We start from the raw sequence: 15,639 nt of genomic DNA, 5'->3' as shown, positions 1-15,639 counted from the left end.
AATGCATCACAAATGAGAAAATTACAACGCGCGCTTTCGTAGGCGAGTCTCAAACGGGAGGACAAAGAAGAAGAAAATTAAAATATATGTGACGCTCCCGCTCGCTCGAGTATGTTATGAGAAGACGGCAGTCGATAAATAGGTATAAATAGTAACCTTTTGAGAAAATCAAATAATGTTGACCTTTCTCTAAGTCGATAGTGTAATCCTCTGTGCTCCCGGCTGCCTGCGGAGACACTTGAACAGTATCACACTTTTAATGAAGAGATGATTGGTCTCCAGGTTGAAAAGCTTTACAGCTGGACTTGGACAGATGCTCTCCAAAAGCATACTAAATGATAGGTTAACGTCACATTAGATATTCCTCTAGTAGGATGAAATCAAACCTTCATTTATTCTTTTTTTTCCACCTCCTTTTTCCTGCTAGTATATGGAAAACTGACACACACGTTTGTTTAGCTATCTTAGTGAGGACATTCATTGATATAATGCGTTTGCTCGACCCTAACTCTAACCCTAGCCATCACAATTAAATTATTTACTCTAATCCTTACCCCAAACTGAACCTAAACCCAATGACCCACCAAAATGTCCCCACTTTCCTAAAATGTCCCCACTTCCCAGGTGTGAAACTCACATTGGTTCTCACAATGATAGCCATACAAGTTCACATACAAACACACACACACACACACAGCAAGAGATTCTGCAAAGGTCTTTTTCCTGTCTGATGTGAAAACACACCTATCACTTGAAATTAAAAATTCAAATTGGATTTTAATAGCCACCCCCTCCCACCTTTCAGTTGATGATCAACAGTGGTTGAATTGAAAGTATTTAGCAGTAGATGTAATGAAACACTAACAGACGACACCTGCTTGTCTAAATAAACCTCTCCGGGTCAGTGAAACTGCGGGAGAAATCGCTGCGTGATCCAGGGAAGCTTTGCTGTGACAACACTCCTGTCTGCTTCCTGTCTGAGATTTATCAGAGGTTTCACAAAATCAATGCGGCTCGCTGTAAGAAAGATCACAGCAAACACTAGAGACCCATCAGCAGTAATAGCCATCTCGACACGAACGGGAAAAAATAATCTGTCAGAAGTGGAAAATTACAGCTAAAGAGAAGAAAAACACAAGAGACAATGAGCCGAATGACACTCTTCTAGATACGTTAAGGTGTTAAATGTGAAAAAGAATCAACTCCTGGATTTCAGACCCAGCAGAAGATTGTGTTTGTGCATCTATATGTTGCACACGCATGATTAAAATGTGTGTATAATGTGTCCTGGACTTCCTGCCAGCCGAAACACAAACACACACATCCATCACGCAGCACACCTACGGGTGTGTGGCTGCATGCCACACACACACCCACACACACACACACACTCACACACTCATACACACACACACAAACAGACACACACACAGGCAGGCAGAGGATTATTGAGGTAGTATCAAAAAGGAATAATAAAGCAGGTTCTTAAGATTTTAATAAGAATAAAATGAAACAGTAACCACCGAGGGGCCAGCAGGGTTAATCCCTTCTATATTACTGAAAATAAAAAAAGGATAAAAACAGACAGGAGGGCAGAGCTGGAGCCAGAGGAGAGAGAGAGACAGGGAGAGAGAGAGAGTGAGAGAGAAGAAGAGGAAGAAGAGGGGGCTATAGAGATGAAATAGTGGTCGGCTGGTATCAAAAGTAGAGCCAGTTAAAAGGGATTGAAATTAACAAGTAGGTTTTAAAATAGCACAAACAGGCTTATAATTTCCTGCTCATCCTCCTATTTTATTCTCTGACACACACACATATACACACGTACACACACATACACACACACACACACACACACAGTGTTTGACTGTGTTTAGACTTGATGAAAGCTCAGTTCATTCCCTATGCGTTGAAACACCCGTGTCGGTTCAGCAGCATATTTCCAATGTCAAAGCACGTGCGCCGGCAGCAGATGGCATGAAACAGTTGGCAAGAGTGAGCGAGCGTGAATATCTGTTTACTAATAACCCTTTAATTACTTCAGATGGGCAATGGGATCAAACATCCAGACCCACACAGGAATTAGCCTTAAATGAGACTGGACTGAAAATCTAGGCTAACCCCTTATGTTGCCATAAAGACCTTTGCTGGTGAGAACTGGCGCTTAGAAAAACCTTTATAGACAGAAAGCAGAGACAGTTTGAATATTCTCTTTTCCACTTAGAGGGTTTTATTTATAATCAAACAACATAGCAGATCTTTTAATTTAAATTCAAGAGGGGGAATGAAGAGAGGCATCCACATAGGGCTGCAGCTAATGATTATTTTCATTATCAGTAGATCTGTCTGTTGTTGTTATTTTTAATGAACTGATTAATAATTGAATCTATAAAATTCCCCAAAATAGCAAATGATGTCCATTTCAACTTCCCACAGCAGAAGATGACATCTAAATGTTTTTTTTTTCCTATTTTTGTCCAAGCAACAGTCCAACACTCAAAGATATTTCATTTACTAAAATATATAAATGGAGAAAAGCATGAAAGCTGCAGACAGAAATAGTTTGACTTCGGGGCTTAAACTAATGATTATCTTTAATTTATCTTTAGTAAATCTGTTGATTATTTTCTCCACTAATCAATTTAACATTTGGTTCAGAAAATAGTGAATAATACACATCACAATTTCTCGAGGCCAGAGGTGATGTTGTAAAATAAATCATTTTCTGTCTAAAACCAAATGCATTGTCATGAGCTGGAACCAGAGGAACGTTTAACATTTTAGGTTAAAAAAGACTTAAACGATGAATCAACTTTTTAAATAACGTTATATTGATTGTTCAAATAGTTTTTGATTAATTTTCAGTCAACAAACTGAACATTCAACTAATTGTTTCTGCACTGTTGCCTTGCTTTTGTTACTGCTTTTGCTTGAAAACAGAAAGAACGCTTTTGTTTTTGTAATTAACTTAACAAAGTGTTCATTATCAGAAATGAATGGAAGATGATTGTGGAGTCCATTCATTCCTGATTACAGGCTCCTCAAAGAGCATTATCCTGCATACACCATGATGACTTTCCTAAGTAAAAAATATAAAATCATTAATTTATATTTTTATGCATTTTTCTATCAAAATCTAACACCTCAGGGTTTGACTAATATCTGGAACAATCATTGTCATCCTATAAGGTTCTAATGCAATGGAAACGTTATTCATCTCACCTTTGATATCACTTGGCAACGGGAGACAGGCTATTTTTTGTCCACTCAGCTCATACTGTAGCACCCATTGGTTTAGCTATGAGCCAGAAAGCTAACGTAACGCTAGCAAGATTCAAAGTCAATATCACTGCATACGGTTGACAAACATATAATTTAAACAGTATAATTAACAACAATATTAGCTAGCTATAGTGGTGTTAACTCCTTGTACCATTTCTCCCTTTTCTTTTCAATCTCTCTCTCTCTTCAGTTGCATCCCAGTCTTCCAAACAGGTTCAAAGAAATGTAGAAGTTACTCATTGTTGTAATTTGTTAGCTTGTCAATGTGTTGTGATAAATTGTAAATGGAGGCTTTGATTGTTGCTATGGTTACTAATTTTAGCCAACGCATTAATTTAGAATGGTGAAGAGATAGTTTTGTGGGAACTACTTAGTAAGTGTCCATAATCAGGAATGAATGGACTCTGTGGCAGAGTCAGAATCAGAAGTGACTATAAACCCAGACTATAGTACAATAAAAGTTAAATGATACTGGATTTTTTTAGGCCAACAGCGTAATAACAATACCGCTTAAGGGTTAAATAATTTGATGATGCACTACTGCTTATTTATCATTTTATATAAACAAATATATCAATTTCTTAAATTGAGATATTTGGTTTTATTTAATTATTATGACATGTGTGTAGCTTCCTACAAGTGTGCACTTTCTGGAACAAGGAGGCATTTTTAATATTTTGTACACTTAATGCATATGCCACTGCTTATATGCTGTGTAGTCGAGTGTTATGACGGAGCTCCCATGGAGAAAATCCCTGCTGTGTGTAAATGTCATGAAAAATTCCTTCATCTGCCAGAATAACGTTAACCTTCTCCATTTTGTTCCACTGAACCCACCTCTCGGGCAAATGTGTTACAAAAACGTGCATCGTCTACTCAGCTTTCCTTCCTCAGTCTGCACCTTTCTGCCTTTCATTATGGGAATGGGGAGTGCTTGCCATTCGCCTGCTGCCCTTTTCCAGTGTGGCTGCATTGAGAAAGCATACATTTTAATGACGGGACCTTTACTTTTGAATAACAGCGAGGAGGGAAGAAAATAAATTGCTGTTCAAAAGGAGATAATACTCCTGGCATTGTGTGATGGCCGGGGATTGGGCAGCTGTGTGGCAACGACCCCTATGCTGAGAACATGTATAAATTAAGATATAAATAGCCTCATCTAGAGTAGTATTACCAGGGGTGTGCTTGAGTGCTTGAGCACACGCTTAATATATGCATGTAGGTGTGTGTGATTGTGTGTGCACCCTCATGAGGGACATAGAGAGAAAAAGAGCATGCATATGTCCATAGTACAATCTGGTTGCATGACAATTCTGCATGTATGGGTGTGTGTGTGTGTGTGTGTGTGTGTGTGTGGGTGGGTGGGGGGGGGGGGGCACGTGAGCACACACATACTTATGACAGAGTGCTGGGGAAACCTAAATCCCGCTCAAGTGTAAGGCAAACAGTGGTGGCAGTGTGTGGTTATTGTATTCTCTTTGCTTGGATCCTAGTAAAGACCCCCAGGCCTGCGCTGCCTGCCTGCCTGCCTATCACCACGGCCATCCTGCCATCAGCGGCCAGCTTCACGCTGCAGTCAGAGCTCTGGCAAAGGCCCCACAAGGAAATTAAAAGGGGATTAAGGCTGGCTGACACTTTGTGGCCGATTACTCATTTATTTTTTGTGTGTGAGTAGTGTGGCAGGGTGGGGTGGCATTTTGTCTTAGCTGGGAGGAGCTTGGTGGGGCCTGGAAGTGAGACCCTCTATAAGGTAGCTAGCTGCAACTGATTTTACACAATTTGACATATCAATAGCCTGATAACAGCCAAATCAGATGCTGGCTGAAAGTGTAAGTGAGATAATATATAAATAAATCCCACAGTAACTGTAACATTCTTTACAAATGCATTAAAGAATATGTAAATCCATTATCTGAAAGCTACCATGAATTAAAATTCAGTAAAAGTAGGCAGACAAGTATCAACAATATAGTTTAGGTACTCAAGTATTAAAAGTGATGTACTATTTGACACAAATGGTTCATATCAGCAAGTTATGAACATCACAAAAAATTGTTGGCAGTAAAATAATAAAAATGCCAGAACTGTTGCCAGCTGTCAGGTCAGATAAATGTTATCTGTAAGTTGGGTAAAATTCTAAAGCCACGTTCCCTTTCCAAAACTTTTCATACCCTGTCAAATATGTATTATCATCAAGCTAAAAATGAAATTACTTCCTGAAAAGGTCATCCTCTTATCACTATTTTATTATGTTATCTCATGATAAATCTACAATAATTGAATCTACACATAACTATGAACACTGAAGCAAGATCCAAAATGGAAATACTAAATCACACACACCTCAAACTTTTACTCAAGAGGTACTTGAGTAAAAGTAGTCATTTGAAATCTCATCATGTGCTTTGATTGGTCATAACTACTAGAAAAGCGCTATAAAAGTATAGTCCATTTAGTCCATTTACAATCATCATGAAATTTGGATTTGCCCTTTATTTGACCTCTCTGGTGCGTGATCCTGGCATTAAGAATGCTTAGCAGCAAGCCCCCCTTTGATTCCGATGCACGTCAGGCAACTCAGGTTTACTGCCTCTTTGTGTTAGAGCTCAATATCATCGCTGCAGGGAAAACAAACTGTACAGATGCCAGTGTTTGGTCTGCTAATTAGCAGTTTGTATTAGTAATTAATAGGCATTACCAGTCAACCGGGCTCCTGCTCGGCAGCCCCCGACAGCCTGTGAAGGAGATCCAGGCAGCGTGCTTCCCCTGCAGCGTCACACCGCTGTGGCCCAAGGAGAAATTTCAGCATCATAGTCAGTCTCAAGGCAGAACCAGGAAGAGTGTGTCCTATATGACTGCAATCAGTGTTTTTCCAAAGCAGAAAGCAGCAAAGTACCAAAAGGTTGCATTCAATTCTCAGTGTTGTTTACTTGTTTTATGATCAGATATTTGCTGATTAACATTAATTAAATCAAAGTTATTGTACAGGTGCGAGGGTTAAGATCACATAAAACATGAACACATTGAAAAAGTGATCTCATTAAATGAAAGAGTTTTGAAGGACAAGGTATTTATAGCTCTAAAACTAAGGGGTTCAAAAAAAGTTCCCGTTATGTTATTGGTGCCAAAACTTGTACAGCCTCTTGTACTGGCACCAGTATCAAAAAATGCCAAATTCTAACAAATCCTGACTGAAATACACTGTCAAGTAGATGCAGTCTTTTCACTTTTTCCACCCTACTCCTGGATTGAGAAATAATTTCATTAAAAAGTGCAAAACCTGACAAGCTGTAATATCTGTGCTGCAATGTGTCCACTTATATGGGTGGATGATGAGCCGAGCAGTGGTGGGTGCGAGGTGAAGCGAGGTGTGGCGGGGTGGCAGAGTTATCAATTATCCAGTGCGCAGTGGCACTCTGGCTTCCTCCAGATCTGGTGTTAAATTAAGTTGTCAGCGCCGTCTCTCCGATTTCCCCCATCACACGAGCAGACGGTGATAGTGCGTGACGGCCGCTCGCTGGAGCTCCTCGCCGGCTGCCGCCCCGCATCTCGCCTGCAATTCATCAGCTTCTGAGCGCACTGGCCCAGGCTCAGTCCACGCCAGCGCACGCCGTGTTGCAACGGAGCCAGCCAGCCCGCCAAGCACCGTGGCAGAGGAAAAAGGATCAGATCACCTTCCAAAAACCCGCCGTAGAGGACGAGGTGCGGTGGACTTTTGCCCCCGTGTCTGGGGCAAGAGTGGACTAGGTGTGCGTTTGAACTTGAGGCTGTTTGTGTGGGTGTGTGTTTGTTACGTTTGTGCAAAAAGAGAAGTAAGAAGAAGAAGAGTGCGGAAGGGGAAAGGTGTTGAGAGCAGTGGAAGGGCATCGTCTTGGGAAGCGAACAGAGCACAATAAAGCCTCTGGCCCTGCTATCCTGTCGGGGCAGGGCCTCAGGTGAGGGCAGGGAATATGGGACACAAAGCAGGGGAGTCTTGGCACATGGGCACTAGCCACCAGCTCCCTCCCAGCACACTACTGAGTTGAAGGGCACTGGAACATTCAGTCACAAAAAGGGGAAAGAGAGGCAAAGAGGGGAGGAGACAGAAAAAGGACAACCAGGTGACAGAAATAATGGATAACTGTAAAGCAGCGGGGTGCTAAGCTCTCAGTGCTTAAGTATTTATTTGTGATGAATAGTAATGACGGCACACTTACAAAGCACTTGTATAATACGGCGAGGGCTCGAGAGGAGCGGGGGATCGTTCCTGCGCTCTTTTAACAGGGCCGGCGTGCTACGAGGCGGCCGCAGGGACATGCCAAACCCTGCCCACCCCTCCACCTCCCTTCCGCATTCAAAAAACACTTGCCGTCCCTTTACACTGTCCGTGCCTCGGTGCTGAATAAAACATTAAACACCATTCTGAGATATTAACCTACTTATTGAAAAAAAAAAAAGAAGTCAGTGATTTATGTTGATTTGGTTGGCTTTCAATGCTGCCCAGCTGTCACCGCCGAGCCTGTAACCTAAATTATCCAGCGATGCTCTTTCACTCCGGTTAAGGGAATAAGCACTCCGTTAACACTTCAAAAGGCCTGACTGTGCTAACTCGGAGTTGTTGTTTTATTTTTTTTCTCCACTTCTTAGGTTCAGTAATTATTCAATATGGGTGATAATGAGCGCCTGGTTGACCTTGAGTATAAAGAATATTTCCTTTTATGTTTATGCTTCATGTTTTCCAGGCTAATTTAAGAAAACAGTGCTTAATCTTTCACCAAAAGCAGCAAAATACCGGGCCCTTGCATCCTCGACGCCGCGGTGGGAGGACCCCCTCCGGTTAATAAGCAGTATCCAGGCCCCGGTGTATAACTGGCAACGGGTTCGGCAGCCATGGATCAAACAGTCATAACCTCCTGTTCCAAAGATAAGCTGCAATCAGATCTGTGGGGGATCTTTAACCAGGGAGGAGAGTGTGTTTGTGTGAAAAAGAGACAGAACAGACGGGGGGAAGTAAGCATGAAAAAGAATATGAGGGTGGGAGGAGTGCGTATATATGAGTGTGTGTGTGTGTGTGTGTGTGTGTGGTTCACAGGGAAGATGGCAGCTCGTTCATCGGTGACGTGCCTGAACGGAACCCGGAGGGGGGCCCGGACTGAGCCCCTGCGCTTAATTGGGCACTCAAATGTTACCAGGTCCCTTTCCCAAACGACTTGGAGGTGACACATGGCCAAAAAGTGGGAGCAGAGAGGAGCTTGTGGAGAGAGGAAATGGAGCAGAGGGTTTAGCACCTCCTGCGGCCAAGTTTTTTCTCTCCCTCTGGGTTTTTCGGTCTGGACGGCGGATCGCGTGAGTGATAGCGCATTTGGCCTCTCGCTGCGCCGAGGATGACGGAGCAAAATTAACCCCTCGGTGGTGGGGAGAGAGGTAAATGAGGCTAGTTTCGCTTTCGGTTTGAACACATTCATCTGTTGCAGAGGCAAATGCAATTGTAAGGGGGGAAAAAACTCAATAATCTCACTACTTTAGAAAACTCATGGCTGCCCTAAAATTAAATTGTTGCTTTGAGACTGCGGATACTAAAATAAAATTTAACACCAACACTCAATTATTTGATCACATGGAAAAGAGGGAAATAAACAGCATTTTTCATTTATAAAGACAAGAACTTCAAACATGCACCAGAGCAAGATGGGAGCAAATTCATAATTTTTTTCCAGTTCATCAAAGTCTCCACTGGCTAATCCCTTTCTTATATAAATAGCTCTTTTGGTGGAGAGGGTAGCTGCCGCATAGAGCTCTAACCCTTCTGTCCCTGAAGCTACAGCCAGGATAAGCTGTGTGTTGGATTGGCACATCGGGCTGCCTGGGGCCTGCTGCTGCGCTGGCCGCCAGTACAGATGGAGGGCAGGGCTGGGCAATGCCAGCTTGTCAGTCGGATTAAAACGACTCATTTATTCACTGAAGTATCGTGCAAAGCGACCGGGCCAAAGCGGGGTGAAGCGAAAGGGGGAGAGGAGGGTCGAACAGCGGCGAGATGGGGGCAGCTTGGATGTGTGAGAGGGTCCTCTGCTCTCTGGCCCTCGGCCCTCCCTCCCTCTTCATCCACCTCTCCTGCCTTTTTGCCGGTTACTTATCTTTCTAGGGCTGCCAGAAGCCATTACCGCAGTGTACGGAAGGCGGCCGGTGGGGTGGCATCTCCTAGTGCCCGGGTGACAGATTGCCGCTCGGCATTGGCGGCGGAGGAGGTGAGGGGTGGAAAGTGATTGGCTCTGATGGTCAGGAAGTGGGCACTGAGGGCTGGAGAAGGAGGTGGAGGAGGAGGAGGGCAGAGGGAGTCAGGGAGAGGATGACAAGACCCGGCTGCGTGACCTTTGGTATCAAGTGAGTTACTTAAAGGGGCACAGGCCTTGCTTTTAAGAGCATGCTTGGCAGTGGTGGCCGCCGTGGTGGTTGCAGGCCGAACACGGATGCCAGGTCAAGATGACGGTGACCCCGATGCTGACTTCTCTGGTCGTGCCCAGGACCCCGCTGGCCCTGTAAAAACCTCAGTGAGGATAAGTAGAGGACGACTGGAGACGTCTGCAGATTCATCCAAGATAGTTCGTTGTGGACAGACTCACCTCTGCAACTTCAGAGCCTCTGCCAGCATCGATCTTAGAGTCCTCAAAGTCATGAGGTGTTTCAGGCAACGATGTCAGACTCTGACCCAAAAATTAAATCTTTAAACTCAAGAAGAGCGCTCAATATTTTACAAAGTATACAAGCCTCTAATATGATTTTAAATGTTAAAACAATTAAGGCAAAGATCTACAAATTAACAGAACAGCTCAGGGCCTGAAGTCTTCTAGCTCAAAATGGCACACACTCAGGTCATTGACAGGCCAGAGCTGTGTGTGTCTGTGTGTGTGTGTCATGGGGGGGTGAGGCTTGGAAGGGTTTTATCGGGTCTAATTACTCCCGATAGCTGTAATTTACAGGTTGACAGCAGGGAGAAATCGGCAAGATTCACACTTCTGCGGGTCAGCATCTGTCGCCATTACTGCGCGGCGCACGCTGCCGGCCAGTCGGCGAGCGGGAGGAAACAGTAAACAACAAACGGCGTGTGACAGATTAGCAGTGCGGGCTAAAGGACCTTCCACTGACACATCATTTCTCTCACTCCGCGAGTTTGTTTCGCGGCAGCTGTCACCAATAAAATGGAAAAGCAGGAGATGGGGAGGGGAGGTGGCGGCAGCGGAGGTGGCTTTTGTTCCAGATCCAGAGAGGTGGGTGGTGGAAGGAGAAGAAGGAGGAGGACGAAGACAGGGTGGAGGAGGAGGAGGAGGAGGAAGAGTTAGAGAGGTGGGAAAAAAATTGGAGATGGGAGGGAGGGTTAGCAAGAGTGACCTGTTTTAAGTCTGGCCTCACTTTTTAATGGAGTATTAGCAGGAAAACCAGGGCAGGGCAACGTCAAACTGTATTTTTTTCGCTGACTGTATTTACCCTCGCCATTTCTCTCTTTTTAGGTCTGCAGTACAAATTGCTAGTGTCACCCTGAAGGAGTAATTTTAGTTCCATTTGCATCAGCCTGTGTGGTACAGTCAGCAAAGAGCACAGATTTGTTCTAGAGGGTAAGCATTATTTTAGTACGTACAGCATGTGAACACATTTGTGAACACTGCTGCACTGCAGACCGCTCCAAAGCACTTTCCTCTCTCATGCCATCCCATGTGGCGCTTCTTCCCCTGGTCCCACGCAGCTCTGAGAGGAGCCAGGTCGGTCCAGTGCCAGAGAGGGCTGGTGGGCTACACTGCTCTCTCCCATCCACCTCATTGCATAGACACAGGCTATCTGGCCAGCTCCTGTACAAGGGGCTAACGCCGTGTACATCCTGGCAAAACAATTTTTCCTTGACCTCCAACTAGAGGACGTTCTCCAAGTTGTTGGCTCATTAACCTGACTGTTTTTGTCAAGAGTCTTCGCAGAAACAAAAGTGAGGTCTTTTCAGAGAAGTTACTGCAAATGAAGCAGGAAGTCTGAAAATGATGCCGTTACTAAATTAAGCTAAGCTCTGTCCACATGCATAACATGCGGTCTGCATGTTTGGTATACAATTACAATTTCCCTTTCAAGGTACCCAAGGACGCTTTACACTTAATGAGGCAGACAAAACAAATAATACAAGAACAGAAAATAATAATGCAGCATTGTTTGTGCAGCAGTTCTTTCAGTTCATGGACTTACAGTATGAAAAACAGCTGACATAATCACAAAGAACATTTCGCCATCTTCATCTTGTCTGTAAAATATTTATGCTTCTGCCTTATAACGTACAGCAGTGCTGCCGTTGTTAACCTCTGACATGATAATTGATTTAAGTATTGAATTTGCACTGCCGCAACATGAGTTCAATCCTGTCGCCAATGCTGTCATCTTGATATTGCATAACTCTGCAAAACCCTGGGTTAAGTTCAATGTCAGTGTTTTTTTTCTTTTCAATGCCAACATTTTTTAAATTCTCCCATTTTGCAAAATCTGTGCATGGCAGCTACAGTTATATTAGGGTAGCGAAAAGTTGTATATATGGCAGATAAAATATGGTTAGGGTCGACAACTAAAACACTTGGTCAAGGTTAGTGAAGGATCATGATAATATGCAGTGACAGGAAATTAACATGCTTCTACTTGTTGGTGCATTTAAACTTTGTAAAGAAAAAATGACCAAATTCACATTATTCTACTCACAATATGTTCATAGTTTGTCTCTGAGTTTTGGTTTTCCCACAATATGCCAGTGAATTCAGTGGGTCTTTCTATGCAACACCTGTTTTCAATTGCATGACTGTGCAACAATAATGTACACTTCAGTCTTTGCCAGCTGTTTTTCATAGTGTAGTGAAATAAATGAAAACCAAAGGCTGCCTGGAAAGTAGGAAATCAATTCAAAACTCTAAGGTGTTTTAGTTTAGTAGCAACTGGCAATAGTGAGAGACATTTTCAATTTTAGTTAATGGATTAAACATGCGAAAACAGTAGCATGGCCCTTTAAGCACAGATGGAAGCCTCTGGTGCAGGTGTGCCTCCATCCCCATCAGCGAGCAAATTTATAACACTGGGCGGGCGTGGGGTGATCACGTAGGTCTGGTCCTGTCCTGTTTAATATCTAACGGGAGACTGCATGGTGGCTCCGCGTGTCAACCTACAGAGCCCCCAGTTCTTCTCACAAGTGCCATATGGGCAACCCAGCCCCGTTCCATTAGCGGGGCCCAAGCAGAGGCGAGCGCAGGCCTGGACCCCAGCCCTCCTGGCCTTCCCCTGGCACTGCCACAGGGCATGTCCTGCCCACTGCCAGCTGCCCACACTAGGTCAGAGGACACAACAGCCGCTGTCTACCTGAGTTTGGCAGCAACTAGCTGCTACAGTGAGACAGAATCCATCAATGAGGAGGAAGGATCTTCCAAAGACTCTATTACCAAGACAAAGCCAAACAACCCAAGCACATTACAGGAGCCATCTCACACTATGAGCTTTGAACAGCTGTGGTTAAAGATTTGTCCTCGCATGTCAGGCTGGAGCAAATATATACAGTTTCTGTTTCACAGACCAACCAGCAGCAACATCGACAGTCATCATATTCTGTTTTTGTTCCTCCAGGCAACCATATGTCCTCTTTTAGCTCTCAGACATCAGTCCAGTAATACACAGTTTGTTGCCTTTTCTGTTTAAAAAAAAGAAATCAAACATAAACAGATACACATCGATGCAAAGAATGGGTAGAGGTATTGCTACATTTTCCAAAGCAGTAGGCAACTTAGGACCCTGAAATGTGTGCTAACCTCTCCACAAAATGATGCCAGTGATAAAAATAGGGTTACACAAAACTGAGCTTGTGGTTTGTTTACAAGCATGTCAGGGCTCTGTAGAATTTCTTGAATCCACAAACAGTCAAGTTTTCCTTATTTAGTGGTTTTGTGTTGTGGACTCAATCCTATAATGAGTACTGATTGTCCGAATAACCATATAACTCTTTCATTATTTTATATATTAATTTTTTTCAGTCCTGTATCAGATTCCTACTTGTCCTTGGCTCAATCTTATCTATACAAGCTAGAACCATTTAACAAACACCTTCACAAAGCAAGCCATGAAAACTTTGGAAATGAAGCTTGACCCCAGTCTGCTTTTACACATTATTATCAGATCCTAGTCTTTCACCTCATGTATTTGTGAATTAGGTTAAAGTGTTGGGTGCACAGGCATGTAATGAGTGTGAGGGCACTTTCCCTAAAGACGTGCAGAGGAAAGCAGGAGGAGGGCGGGTGGAGGCAGAGACATCCAGCACATCACATGGGAATGTCAGTGTGTGCCTCGGCAGCCTGTACCTGCCACAGGACCTGAGGCCTTTTTTAATTAATCATCACACAGGATGAATAATTCAGCCATTATCGCTAGGAATAAATAGAAAGGTTGGTTTTCCTCCTGAGTTGCACCCAATCAGTTTCCATGTTTCCCTTAATAACCTACAGATTGGGGCCTGGCCTCAGGTAAACACACCTTCCAACTAATAGGTAGTGGCAGGATTTTGTAAACTAAACAAATACTCCCTTGAGTCAGCAGTTCTAGAAAGTTACTTCTTACATTAGTGTCCTGCGGATAAACATGATAATTATTTTTTCCATTAGATATTTTGAATGGGGAAATAGGAAAACAGCTACTCCTTAGCTTGGTTTAAAAGAAAGGTCTGTTTGGTCTGATTGAGCTTAGACTAAAATGGATGTTATGTGAAAATCTCACATTTTAGCCATGTAATGGTTGTGGCTCCAGACGTTCGGTTCATTGACAGTTCTTCTTTTTTATAAAATGTCTCAACAACTACCGGACTGACTGCCATGAAATCTGGTACCAATATCCATGGCGCCCAAAGATAAATCCTGATCCTTCGCCCAAAGGCCACCAGGAGACTTAGTAAGCTGTATATTATTATTACGCATATATTATATTTCCACATACATTTTTGTTTTAAGCCTGTTTTCACTAGCTAGCATTAGCAATATCACAGTCAACCATAGACTGTAAAGGCACTGTCCTAACCAAACTAGCAGCTAACACTAGCTCCTCTTGTCTTATTGTTGTTATCACTTTTGGCTCCAAAAAACCAACATGGTATCGTTCAAAATGCTGAACTTAAAGCTTCAAAATGAGAATTCAAAAACCAATCCGTAATGTAATGCTGTCTTTCTAGAAGCAGTGCTGACATTACTCTGTGTTATCCACAGAACAGCTGATTAGTAGCATGACACAAATGATTAGGTAGAAACAAGTTCCAAAGGATAGTGTTCATGTTTTGTTTTGTTTTTAATTTCAGTTGCTCTCATATAAAAACCAAGATATATACCTTCATTTCACATTTGGACTGTTAGATGTGATTTTCTTGTACTATAGTTTATGTTATCTGGCTACATCACAATAAATGTAGTCAATTTATAGTATCAACAGACAAAATCAGCACATTGTGTATTAACTGTATCAAATATAGATGCACATTATTCCCTTACTAGGCATGTGCTAGATAGATGTCAGAGGTTTCTGTAGCAATTCAATATTAAATAGAACATTGCCAGAAACATAAATCCATTCTTATTTAGAAACAAAGACCTATGGTGTTATTTTTAACCTGTGATCATTGGTTTTCTTCTGTCCTACAGTGTTACAACAGTTCACAGCATGTACTGTTATTCCTACACTGAAGCCCTCCCTCTGATCCTGACATCCTATCACCTTGACCTTTAACAGGTGACTGAACATCCCTGAGGGGAGCTAAATAAAAGGCCATCGCTGTGTTTCCTACTGATATCACTGATGTGATATCAGTGGATTCTCATTGAGAGGGGGATTTGCTTTACTGGTGTATGAAGCCAAATACATCTCAGAGCATTTCCTGTTAGAAGCTGTCAGGGTGTGTAAAGGGGGAGGGGAGGCTTCCCTGCCCCAAGGAAAGCACGGGAGGGCAGAGGAGCACTGATTGAGAGCAACACCTGTCAGGTGAGGCTTTCGCAGTTGATGGCGCAGAAGGAGCACCAAGTCGACTGCTATGACTGCTAATCTCTGACGTGGCAACCTGCCGGGCTCTTCCAGTCTCCAGAGGGAGAATGCCAGGAGCCTGAGCACTGAGCCTTTTCCAGGGATGCAGTCCTGCTAATGTCTCCCTGAACAGAATGAACCACGTTGATATGCTCTAAATACATTTCATTATCATCATCATGATTATATCACTAATTGTGTGTACTCGGTAATGCGCTGCAGCAGCCCCCTCCTGGGAGGTGTCTGAGAGACTGAATGATTAAAACATGTATGATGAACCATGCATCAAAACATCCCTGCGGGTTTCCTCACAAGATACAT

The sequence above is a fragment of the Scomber japonicus genome, chromosome 19 (genome assembly GCF_027409825.1).
Source record: "Scomber japonicus isolate fScoJap1 chromosome 19, fScoJap1.pri, whole genome shotgun sequence".
Lineage (NCBI taxonomy): Eukaryota > Metazoa > Chordata > Actinopteri > Scombriformes > Scombridae > Scomber > Scomber japonicus.
Note: the sequence above shows the minus strand (reverse complement) of the source record.